A 13032-nucleotide genomic window follows, 5' to 3' on the forward strand; every position below is an offset into this window, starting at 1 on the left:
GTAAAAATATTTTCTAAAAGTTCTCAGACCCCAAATTAAGAATCCCTGAAGCAGATAACCTTGTTTTACTATTAAGCAAACTGAGGCTCAAAATGGTTATATTAGTTGCCCAAGACCTTGTAGTTTTAGCAAACAGCAGAGCTAGCATTTGAACCCAGCTTCTTAAAGTCAAATCTAGTGCTGTTTCCATTATATTCCTATCAATCTCTCATACAAATGCAACAAAATATTATTTCTAAAGCAAGGATCTGAGCTTGTCATTATTTGCTAAAAAACAAAACAAAACAAGACTATAGTGACTCCCTTTTGCCACTAGGTATAATGTAAGTCATGAGGATGCCACAGTCTTGCTCCATTGAACCTTTCTAGCTGTTACTTTATACCACTCCTCTTCAAACACTACATTCCATCCAAACTATTCCACAAACTCTTACTATACTTGACATTACATCTCTTCCTCTGGGGTTTAGGGCATTATGCTCTTGGATTACTGAGAGTTTAATGACTTGCCCAAAGTCACACAGCTAGAATATGTGAAGGCTGGTTGTGAACCCCAGTCCTCCTGATTATAAGGCTGATCCCTTATTCATTGTCAGTACTCAGCCTATCAAATTCCTTGTGTTTATTTGTGTACATCTTACGTCTTCCCTTGAGGGCAGGCATTGTTTCATTTATGTCTTATGTCATTTATGTCCTATACAGGACCTAGCATGGTTAGTGCTTTGCACGTATTAGGCACATAGTAAAAATTTATCCAATTGAATCAAAATAATTTGTATATATTAAATAGAAATGTGAGTTATTGTTGTATAAAAGGTGAAATTTTGAATCTTACTTTCCTGCTGACCATAATTATATCATCAGAGAATTTTATAACTGTCAGGTAGATAGACCCCCTGCCACTCCCCCCAATTTTTTTATCTGATGAGAAAGCTCTGAAGAGATTGTTTGACTTTGCAACAGGAAGAAATCTTTATATACGTACTGTATTTTGCACCATATATTGTATCTGAGGTTAGTGATAATAACAATAATAATATATTATTATAGGTTAGTGATAATAATTATAATATACCTAGTAATACCTAGTATTTATATATTGCTTTAAGGATTGCAAAATGCTTTACAGATATCTCAGTTTTTACTTACAACAATCCTGGGAGGTAGTTGCTATTATTATCCCCGTTTTACAGATGAGGAACTGAGGCATCCAGGGGTTATATCATTTAGTGTGCTAAGCGGGATTTGAACTCAGGTCACCCTGATTCCAGATTCTATCTTCTAATGTGCCACCTAGCTGCCTTATACAGAGATGCAAATTTTGTTACATTCCTGTCCCCCCCCCCACATTGAGCTGCTGTGATTTAATTACTTAGTTGCTCTGAAATGTTTTTCACAAAATCATAAAGGATGGTAATAATTATTAGAAAATCCCAGAGTTTTTTTTTTATTTTCTTTTTTAAAGTAGCCAAGGGTGTCCTAGTCATTAAGAGAGTTATATGTCTAGTGAATGCTACAATAGCTCCGTAATGAGCCATTACTGTCTGTTGTTGCTCTCATTAAGTGAGCATTGTGCTGTCACATGGATGGGAAGCCAGAGTAACAAACCCTGACTTATCTGTTAATTGTGGGTCAGTTACAAAGATGGGCACCTGAACTGGTAGTTTTGAATTGTAATGTAGAAGTGTTATATCTAATTTGAAAACTACCAGACTCTATTTCTCTGCATTAGGGTAGGATACATATAGGTGCTTGTCTATTCTAGCTGCGTGAGTTGAAACCAGCTGCTGATAAAGTGGAAAAAGTATTATTTGTGTTGTTTGTCACTTCTGTTTAGTTTTAATCTTTGTTTGGGGGAAAAACATTACTCTAAACCAGTGGCCACCTTCAGCACCATTGTTAATATGTGAAAACCAAATCTTTTTTTTTTTTTCATTCTTCCAGTACATAATCTCACACTTGGCTTCCTGCTCCACTCCTACCCCCTTTTAAAATCTGAACAGGTTGTTGAATTCCATTTAACAAGATCAAGAGTAGGGGCAGCTAGGTGGCCCAGTGGATGGAGCACCGGCTCTGAAGGCAGGAGGACCTGAGTTCAAATCCGGCCTCAGACCAAACACTTGACACTAGCTGTGTGACCCTGGGCAAGTCACTTAACCCCATTGCGTAGCCCCCCCCCCCCAAAAAAATTTGGAACTCAAAACTTTAAATAAAAAAATGTTAAAAAAAAAAAAGATCAAGAGTAAATGACCGAGTTTGACTATACATGTAATATTTCGCACTCATACTTCTCCCATTTAAGGAGAGAAAGGTCAGGTGCATTTTCTCATGTCTTCTCCTGGGTCTATCTTGGTCAATATACTTATACAACATTCAGTTTTGGGATATTTCTGGTTTTGTTTGTTTTTTCCATTTACATTGTTGCAGACATTATCTTTTCTCTCCCTGTTCTGTATATTTCATGCCCTAATTCTTAAAAATCTTATGCTTCCCATGCCTTCTTACCTCGCCCTATCCCCGCCACCCAAAACATACAGATAGGCTTGCTTAAATGCTCACATGGCTTCAATGAGATTGGATTCACCAGCTCTATTCCTGCTCATGAATCAGATGACCACTAGGCCCTACCCATCTTTCCTACCACTTCCTCTTCAGGTTTACCATCTGCCCTGCCTCTCTGCCCTTTAGACCCCCCCCCTCCACTTTCCCGCCCCCCAAATAAGAATAAAGTAATCAGCTCATAATTACCTGCTAAAAAAAGTAGTGACTCCCTTTTGCCGCTAGGATATAATGTAAATCCGTAAATCGTGAAGGTGCCACAGTCTTGCTCCATTGCTGCCCCATTGCTAAGCAATCATTCAGATTTCCAAGCCCTACTGCTGAATTTTCTTTTATGTATTGTCTCCCCCAGTTAGAGAGTGGGAGCTCCTTGAGAGAAGGGACTGCCCGGCTTGTTTGGGTTTTTTTGTCAATTTTTTGTTCCTTTCTCTTTGGGTCCTTCATGCTTAGCACACAGTGTTTGGTACATGGTAAACACTTAACTGATTTTTCATTCATTCCCTGAATTCTTCATATTTGGCCTCACATATTACCAAATTACTAAGTACTACAGTTTATTTAGTTATTCTCTAGTCAATGGGCATCTACTTTGTTTGCAATTCTCTGCTAATACAAACAGGGCTACTATAAATATAATAGTGTATGTGGAGGCTCATGGATCTCCCTGACGTATATTCCTAGCAGTAGAACCTCTGAGTCAGTGATGTGGACATTTTAGCCACTTTCTTAGCATGATTCCAAATTGATTTTCAGAATGGTTAGACTAATTCACAGCTTCAGCAGTGGACAAAGTATGCCCAAGGTTTTGTTTTGGTTTGGGATTTTTTGTTGTTGTTTGTTTTGTTTTGTTTTTTTATCATTCCTCCATTATTGACTAGTCTCATCATTTGTAATCTTTGCCAATTTTCTGAGCATGAGATGAAACTTTAGATTTGTGTTTATTTGAATTTCACTTATGAGTGATTGATAGCAAACTTCCATATGGCTGTTTATTGTTTGCAGTTGTCTTGAGAATTGTTTGCTGATCTTTTGGCCAGTTTTTGCTTACTGGTTCTTGGTTTTATATATTCAATCAATAATTGATTTAACAGGCATTTATTAGGCATCTACTATGTGCCAGACTCTGTGGATACAAAGACAAAGTTGAATAGCCCCTACCCTCAAAAAGCTTACATTGTAATGGGAGAGACAACATGTATATGTAGAAATGTATACTTAAAATGTACCTGATGAATAGAAGATAATTTTGAGAATCAGTGAACTAGCAGCTGGTGGGATTGTGAAGGGTTTCATATAGAAAGTCATTAAGCCGTGAATATTAGTAATAATAGCTAGCAATCATAAAGCACTTTGAGATTTGAAAAGTACTTTACAAATATTATCTCATGTTATCTTCTTTACAATCCCAGGAGGTAGGTAGTATTATTATTCCCATTTTACACATGAGGAAACTAAGGCAGACAGAGGTAAGTTACTGGTCCAAGATTACATGGCTAGTAAGTGTCTGAGGCTAGATTTGAACTCAGGGTTTCATCACTACAGGTCCAGCACTTTATCCATTATACCACCTGTGTTATCCCTTTTGAAGGAAACCGGGGATTCTAAGAGACAAGTGAGCAGAGAATATATTCTGAGGATGGGGGGGATATCCTTTGCAAAATCTCAGGAAGTGAAGTGTCATGTGTAGGGAACTGCTAGTAGGTCAGATTGGAACAGAGAGGTACATGAGGATAGAGTTTAAGAAATAGGCCTGAATTAATGCTGACCTCTATGCTAATCTTGGTATCAGTATATTCTCTTATCATTTGTTCCTTTCTCTGGCCTGAGCAGAAAAGTCTTGGGATGACCTTGTACCATTACACTTGCCATTGATGAACTCTACCTCTTGTCACCTAGCAACCACTTCTGATTATTTCTTTTTTCCTCCCTCAATGTCCCCCAAACACCTCTATCCTTCACATGTAGAGTGGATATTAAAGAGATAAAGTTTAGATAATATGTCCTCTCCCTCAAGGAGTTTATAATCTAATGAAGAACTGTGGCTTATACACAAATAGCCAAATTCAATTTTAAAAAATGAAAATATCACCATATCTTATGATAGATATATCGGAGGAGTATAAGCCTAGTAGTATGTGAGGCCGTTTCTACCAGGTTATGATAGGTCTCAAATGCCAGGCATTTCACATTGACTTTTCCCATTAAATTCAACAAGAATTTCATTAAGGGTCTACTAGCTCAAGGTACTGTGCCAACTGCTTAGGGATACCAGGATAAAAGTGAAGAGATTATGACTCTGTCAACGAAAGCATAATGAGCACAATGAAGGGAGTGAAAGTCCTCTCGCATTGGTTAGCCCACCAGTGGAGTATCATGTCCAATTCTAATGATGAGTTAGAATTAATCTGGAGGAGGGTAACCAGGATAAATTTTAGACCATACCATGTGTGGATTGGTTAAAGGAACTGGCTATGTTTAGCCTTGAGAAAACTTATAGGGAACATGGTAGTCTTCAAATTCTCTGTTTTGTTTTGTTTTTTAATGGACCTGTGAGCTCATCTTTGTGAGGGAGAACTATTGTATACCAATAGTATTGATTGTTCCATCCAGGCCTTCTTATCTCTTATTTCACAGAGCACTGGATTTGCTGTTTCCTTCTAGATCTCCTCACAGGGGAATGAATGGGCTACTCATTTATTATCCTTTGGTTTTGCTGCATGACCACCCAGCCTATTTTTCTGTTTATTTCTTTAATCATCTTTGTACTACTTCCCCTGTGCAGTTTTTCATCAATGATTCTGTTATGGAAGAGGAATTAGACTTGCTTGACTCCAAAAGACAGAGTTAGGGCCAACTGGTAAAAATGACAGGAAAAACACATTTTGGCTGCTGAGGAGTCTGAGTAGAAAGTTAAATGATAAAGAAGAAAACCATTATTTTTGCTTATTTGATAGCCTGCAAAATTAACTTCCTCCAAAGTTCTGACAAATTTTTGAATATTTTGCCAAATATATACACACTTTATTAAACCAAAAGTGATAACAATCTTTTTTGTTTCTTTGTTTCAGATATAGCACTCAAGCTCATATTTCAAAGAGAAGAATTTACATCACATTTGGTTACCATTCACTTCTTCATTGCAGGTAAATACCATTATTCATGTTGTATATTTGTCTTGGCGTTTTCTTTCTTTTTTAAACAAAAATATTGGCATCATTAATACATAAAAACAAGAAGACTAAATTATACCTGTTACCCTTTAATATTTAGGCAATGTATCCATGACCTCCCTTAATTGATCTGGTTATCACTAGTAATGTTCATCATATTGGCATGTAGGTTTCTAGGATCTCTTTCTGGATTTTTACAATTGTTAAGTTACTAAACCTCAGTGTTTAAGGATAATCCTTTTCTTAAAATGTATAAAATAGTAAAGTACTGCCACTTATTTTTTGTATATATTATAAATATACATACACACAAAGCCTCATGCTTTCTTCAACCAGTTATAAGCTTATTGGAGAGACAAAATTTATGATTATGGAACAATATGGTATATTATGCTGTGTGAAGCTGTGCCATGTAAATAGTGTAGTAGGAGTTGTGAGGAGGGAGACATTATGAGCTGGAGTTGTCAGGGAAGGCTTCACAAAAGAAGTGATACTCAAACAAGGTCTTAAGGGATTCAGATAGGCTGAGAGGAGAGAGGAAAGCATTCCAGGTGAGATGAAACCCTTGAACAGTAGCTCAACCCCAGGGATGCCCAGAGTGTGTGGGAAGGTGGGGGTGGTACGGAGTTGGGGGGGGCAACAATAAGGGATGAGTCTGACTTGCACTAGGTGTGGATTTTTTTCCATTCTACATTACCTTCATGTAGCTCTATCACATTCTGACCTAAAGCATGGGAAAATTTTGTTGTCATTCCACAGTTGATGACTACTGAATCCTGCTTGCATCTGGGCTAAGGAAACTGATCAGGCGTGGTTACCCACAGGCCATAGGTCTGAGGTTTCTACAACTCAGCTCTCCCCGTTTGTGGGCATTTTAATTCACTCTCATTGAACCCAAAGATTTTGGGTGGTGGTGTTGGTAGTTTTCGTGGAGTGGATGAAAAAAATAAATTAATAAGTGCACTGCTTAGACCCAATCATTTCTCCCCCTTGTCCCCAGCTGCTTATCAGCTGTCTGCAGAATATTCTAATTTGATTGGCAGCCTTTCTCAAAATTTGATGAGTCTTGCTGTAGCATACTTTCATACCATGTCATATTTAATGTTATTACTTTGTATTATATTGTTTGCATTATATTATTATATTATTATTTCTATAATGCAAGTATCATTTGCATTATATTGTTGTCAGAAAGATGGCTTCCCCGGCTTACTGATTTTACAATCTACAGTTTAGCATAGTGCCCAGCATATGGTAGGAGCATAATAAATGGTTATTGACTGACTATTGACTGACTAACCTTAGCCAACATGTAAGAAACAAGAAAAACTAACAAAAATTTACTAAAGGAGCAAATGGAGAAAGTCTCCTCATACAATGAGGCTAATTGGAATTCCTCACTCATCATTGGCTGGCCTGGGCTGCATTGAGTGTAGGCAGACTAAGAGCAATTTCACAGGACTCATGAACTGATGCAGAGAGAAGTGAGTAGAACAAGAAAACAATTTATGCAACGACAGCAACACTGTAAAAGGAAGCAACTTTGAAAGACTTGAGAACTCTGATTAGTGCAGTGACCAACACTGATTCCCAAGGCTCAATGATGAGGCATGCTATGCCACTCCTGACAAAGAGATGATAGATTATCAATGCAGAAGGAGACATTTTCTGGACATAGTCAGTGTAGCCATTTGTTTTGCTTGACTATACAGATTTGTTACAAGGGTCCTCTCTTTTCTCCCTTCCCACCCCCACAATAATGAAGAAATAGAGGGAGAAAAAAATTGACTTTTGTTGAATGGAAAAAATAAAATTTAATTAAAAAAAAGACTTCCCAGAATTTGCTAACTGCAAATGAAAACAGTATAACATGAAAGAAAGTAAATATTCATGGACATGATGTCTCATTTAAGCACTAGATTAGAAAATCAGCTGATATTTATGTCACATTCATAAAACCACCTGCCTCAAGCATTTTCCCCATGTTTGACTGTGGGCAAACCACTTCACTCTGAGTGCTATCTTATTTGTAAAAGGAGGAGAATGCTACCCATAGTACCCCACAAGGTCGTTATGATGATCAGATGAAATAATATATTTAAAGAGCCTTGCAAACTTTAAAGTGCTATATAAATCCCAGGATTAGAGGATCATAGATTTTGAGCTAAAAGAGACTGACTCCTGACTCTGCATTTTTTTAGTGGCTGTCCCTCATGCTTGGAATTCTCTTCCTCCTCTTTATCTCCTAGTTTTATTGAGTTCCTTCAAATCTAATTTTCCTTTTTGTCTCAGTTAAAATCCTTTCTACAGGAAGCCTTTCCCAATCCCCTCTTAATGTAATGCTTTCCTCTCTGTTGATTATCTACAGTTTATCCTGTATATATTTTATAGTTATTTGCACATTGTCTGCCCATTGTTCTAAAAGTCTTAGGACAGTTTGAAGATTTAGTAGCTCCAAAAAAGGAGGGATCATATTTGCATTTCTTTGTATCCCCAGCACTTAGCACAGTACCTGGCACATAGTATGTGCTTAATATATTCTTGTTGATTTGACTTGACCTTAGTGGCATCTAATCCAACCCCCTCATTTTTACAAAGGAGGAAACTGAGGCCCAGGGAAGTGAAGTCACCTGCTCAAGGTGACACAAAAAGTAAACATCAGAGACACAATTTGACCTCTAATTCTAGAGTTAGTATTCTTTGCATTGAACCACACTCCTTCCTTATTAACTATAACAATAAATTATTTGATAGATCTCTGTGGATAGAGTAATATAACTTAAATATTTTTTATCTTTCCGGTTGATAGGTCTGATAGCAAGGATTTGCGCCTTGCCTACATAACACAATGTTCTACACACAGTCAATGATTAAAAAATAAAGATTTGAATGTACTTCTTTAGCACATTATTAATTGGGTCCTGTCCTTATTGTCCCCCACCCCGTTTATGCTTGATGTTGGATATGAGTACTGTTTTTCCTGGTATAGAATGCTTTTGAAAAGACCTAAGCATTTGTAACAGTGTATATTTTTTGTATATTCCTGAGAGGGACAAGAGTAGAAATAATTTTAGCAAAATAAGGTATTACACGGCGAATCTAGAAACTTGAATCCTGTCTCTATTTGTAGCACAAATATCAAGTGATTGGAAAACTCCTTGGGTAACTTGCCCACATTATTGCCCCCATATATAAAATGGAAATAAAAATGTGAGTAAGTAATCTCAAAAGGATACTATGAGAATTCATGAGCTTTCTTTCTCCCGCTGCTGCTATTATCCTTTCTTAGTCAATTAGGCATTTAGGAAGATGTATTAACTCCTTTAAGGCTGTTAGTATACATACCACTTAGTGTATTACAGCTAGGTTGCTTCCATAGGTGTCTAAATTACTTTCTGATAGTGCTGAGAATAGAGTCCAATAAGAGTATATACATACATTTACATATATACATGCACATATATGTATGTGCATGCATACAGCTGTCACACGTAGCTGTGTGAGTGTTATGTATTATTAGTATTATTTCTATTATACTGCAGGCAACTTAATGGATTGAACACTAGGGCCTGGAGCCAAAAAGACCCAAGTTCAAATCTTGTCTTTTGTGTTGTTGAGTTGTTTCAATCATGTCTGACTCCTCATGACCCCATTTGGGGTTTTCTTGGCAAAGATACTAGAGTAGTTTCTCATTTCCTTCTCCAGCTCCTTTTACAGATGAGGAAACTGAAGCAAACAAGGTCAAGTGACTTGTCCAGGCTCACACAGCTAGTATCTGAGGCCAGATTTAAACTCAGGAAGATGAGTCTTCCTGACTTCAGGCCCAGCACTCTATCCACTACACCACCTAACTGCCTCTTGTCTCTCACACTTATATTTACTTATTAACTGGGCAACTCCTGAGGTGGGACATATCTACTAAGTCATAGGTGAGTTGAGATCTGCTTTGGGGGAGGAAGTTCTCCAGGCTGACTAAATAACAGGTCCTTCATTGATTGAATGTTACTGTTAAGGTATATTAAATTCAAATTTCCTATACTCTTCAAGGGGGATCTTGCTGGCTATGTGACCCTATCTATGTAAGTACCTAATATCTAATTGCCCTAAGCAACTCTCTGAGGCAGTTGCAGAAAAGGTCCTATCTCCATTGGTAGAGAGATTCCTTTCATTCAAAATTACCTTCACCAGTGAAATCATAAGTCTAGAGGGGAAAAAAAGAACTATACCTAATATGTTTCTCATGTTTAGAAGCATGGAGGAGGGGCCCATTTCTGAGTGAAAACTAACTTGAAGAATCTGAAAAATGAAGAATCTGAAAAACAAAATAACATCTTTAATAAAATTGTGTTGATTTTGTACCCACCTGTAAAAGATGCCCACCTTTCCTGGTACATGCATTGATAGGTCATCTTTTAAAGAGATTATTGATACATGCATACTTCTTTGTATATTCTTCATTCAGTCAGTAATTTAAAGGTTTTCTTTAAACATTTTGTTTCTTTGCAATCTGAGTCAAACTCTTAATTGATACAGTATTTTTCTTTTGAGAAACTCAGGGACAAATTTAATCTTTTACGTAGTATGAGCTGGTTCCCTAGGAAACTTCCAGGAAAGAACAACATTTGTAGATTTTCTGTGTGTTTAAATGGTCCTGGCCAAAAATACACTGTGGTTTCCCTAGGATACTTTTTTTTTTCTTCTATATCTTACTTGTGCTTGAAGCTGCGCCTTCCTTCTCTCCACATCTCTTAATGGCTGCCAAAGGCAGTCTGTGCCCTAAGTAACTTGTCTCTGGCTCATCTACCTCTCTCTGCTAAGCAGCTGGGACTTTGTTTCTTCCCTAATCAGCTGTTTGGCAGGGGAGTGCAGTCAGGTACAGGCTCCCCCACAATGCTTACAGTTGGCTCTGACTAGGGGAGTTCCCTGCAAGACAGGGAAGTTGGCCATGCTAATGAGAGGTTCCTGCTGAGCCAGGCATTTCTCTATGTTTGTTTTTAGAGAAAAAGAAGAAAATTCTGGTAGGGCAGGTTTGGAGTTGGGGAACAAGAATTTTAAGGGCCTTATTCTCTTTAGTTAAAAGAGCCACTGGTGTTTTAAATTTTATATTTTACATAAGTATGACTTGTATATTTATATTTGTATAATGTATTTACATTTATAAACTATTTTATAAATGCTAAATTGACCAATGTTATTTAGCATGTTTAAAGTATTTGTTTTGAATATCCTCAAAAAGATATTTCTATTATCTATGGTAACAGGGGAGGCAAAGGGAAGAAATAACACAATTGAAATCTATAAAATTTTTTAAACTCATTTTAGTTATTTCAATCTTCTAAATAATTTCATATAAGTGATAGGGGCAGAAATGGAATGGAAAGTGGGTAGTGAAAGAAAAGAAGCAGTGAGTGGGAAAGGTGACATTCCAGCAATTTGGAACATGTGGGTTGTAAGGGGAGATTAGTAGCTTGGTGAGATATCAGGCCCCGCAGATGGGAGCTATGATACACTTCAATTAAGTCTTCCAAGGAGACAAGTCAGAAGAGGTAGTTAAATAACCAAGGAGAGTAATTAGATGAGCAGAAAGTGAGGAAAGCAGAAGCCAAGAGATGGAAGTATAGATCCAAAGGTGATAAAGGAGATTTAAGTCTTTTAAATTGTATTAATCAATCTACAGTGTACGACCCTGTTACCAAGTCTAGGTTCAAGCTGTTATCATGCAGATTTGAATACCTGGGTAAATTTAGATTGGTGCTAATGATAATCCATGATAGTAGACTCTTCAATCTAATACTTACCAATAGAGTGGGAAAGAATTCTGGGAAATATTTGCTGTTATTCTGTTCTATTTTTATGTGACTGTTCTCAAGGATGCACTGTGAAACCTGAACTCTTGCTAGACCATTTCTGATCCTTCAGAAAATTCATGAGATTAAGGAGCCTTGAGCATCTTCCCTCCTCACTCCCTCTCAATGAAAGCTTATCTACTTTTAAACTCCTGGCTACTACTTGTGCATAGATAACTTCTGAATCTCTGCTGTTCTGCGTTTGCTGCCTTCTTTGAATCCCATGTCTCCAAAATGTCCTTAAGACAGCTTGACAACTTAACTTAGCCTGACCCCTCCTCATCCATAGGTATGATTTCTCAACTCTCTCCCTCAGTGTCAATGACAATGTCTTTCTGACTTTCTCATCTCTAAATATCAGTTATCTTTTACTCTTTCTTTGTCCTCATTCCTTCCTTACTCTTTTGTCCCTAATCCCTAGTCAATTTCTTAGTCATGCATGTTCCTCCTCTGCATTGTCTCTCAGATTTCACATTTCCTTTCCATTTCCACAATCACTATTTATATCATTCATTCCCTGGCTTAACTCAGTAGCTTAAAGTGGTTTTCTAGCCTTCAGTTCATCTAGTTCTCAGGCTAGTTCTCTAGTCTATTGCAAAAATGATTTTTATATAAAATTCAATCTAAAAAGCCAAGCAGGTCCTCAATTACCTGGCTCCTACGTACTGATTGTCTTATGAGTCATCATTATTCAGCTACTAATGGCATTTTCCTTTTCCCACCATCCTTACTATCCTCTGCATGCATATTACTCATTCCCACCTGAGGACCTTCCTTATGTTGTTCTTTTCTGTAAAGCTCTGCCAATGTTCATTACTTCCTTTAAGACTAAGTTTAAAACTCCACTGCTCAAAAAAAAAAAAAAAAAACAGCCCTGCTTTCTGATAATTCCCTTTATCTTGTGTGTCACTATACCTTCAAGTAACTAACTCGGTGGCTCAGTTAGCTGTGTGACCATGGACAAGTAACTGAACCTCTGTCTGCCTCAGTTTCCTCATCTGTAAAATGAGGATAATAATAGCAGCACTTATCTCTTAGGGTTGACATGAAGATCAAATGAGAAAATATTTGTAAAGCACTTCATAAACCTTAAAGCACCATAGAAATGCTAACTCTTATTATTGTAGCTCTTTCCTATTTTTTTGTAAATGGCAGTATACTTTGCCTCCCCAAATGGATTGTGCTAGTACCTTTTAGGGCAAAGACTCTGTGGTCTTCTTTTTCATTTCCTCTTTATTTATAGAACTATGAGATACTCAGACTTTTAGCAAATGCTTACTAGGAAAAATTGAAGAATTGTATCATTAAGTAATCCAGAAATCTCTAAATCCTGACATGTTCTGTAAGAGAATATACTGTCCTGGGAAACATTAAAATGAATGATCCCAATCATGATATAGTTAGTGTCAACGCAGTTCTATGGACTGAGCATACTTTCCCTGGAAATAAGTGAAATT

General features: G+C 37.2%; 1 protein-coding gene across 3 annotated transcripts in view; it reads left to right on the forward strand.

Annotated features, from left to right (window-relative positions):
- Positions 1-13032, forward strand: part of LOC114054125 (protein FAM110B) — a 192827-nt gene that overhangs the window by 105802 nt on the left and 73993 nt on the right. For all 3 annotated transcript variants that reach the window (XM_027877263.1, XM_027877264.1, XM_027877265.1), the window contains exon 2: positions 5628-5702. The gene's annotated coding sequence lies outside the window, so the exon portion shown is untranslated. The remainder of the gene's footprint in view (positions 1-5627; positions 5703-13032) is intronic.

This window comes from Vombatus ursinus, unplaced genomic scaffold (genome assembly GCF_900497805.2).
Source record: "Vombatus ursinus unplaced genomic scaffold, bare-nosed wombat genome assembly UNPS02014812.1, whole genome shotgun sequence".
NCBI lineage: Eukaryota > Metazoa > Chordata > Mammalia > Diprotodontia > Vombatidae > Vombatus > Vombatus ursinus.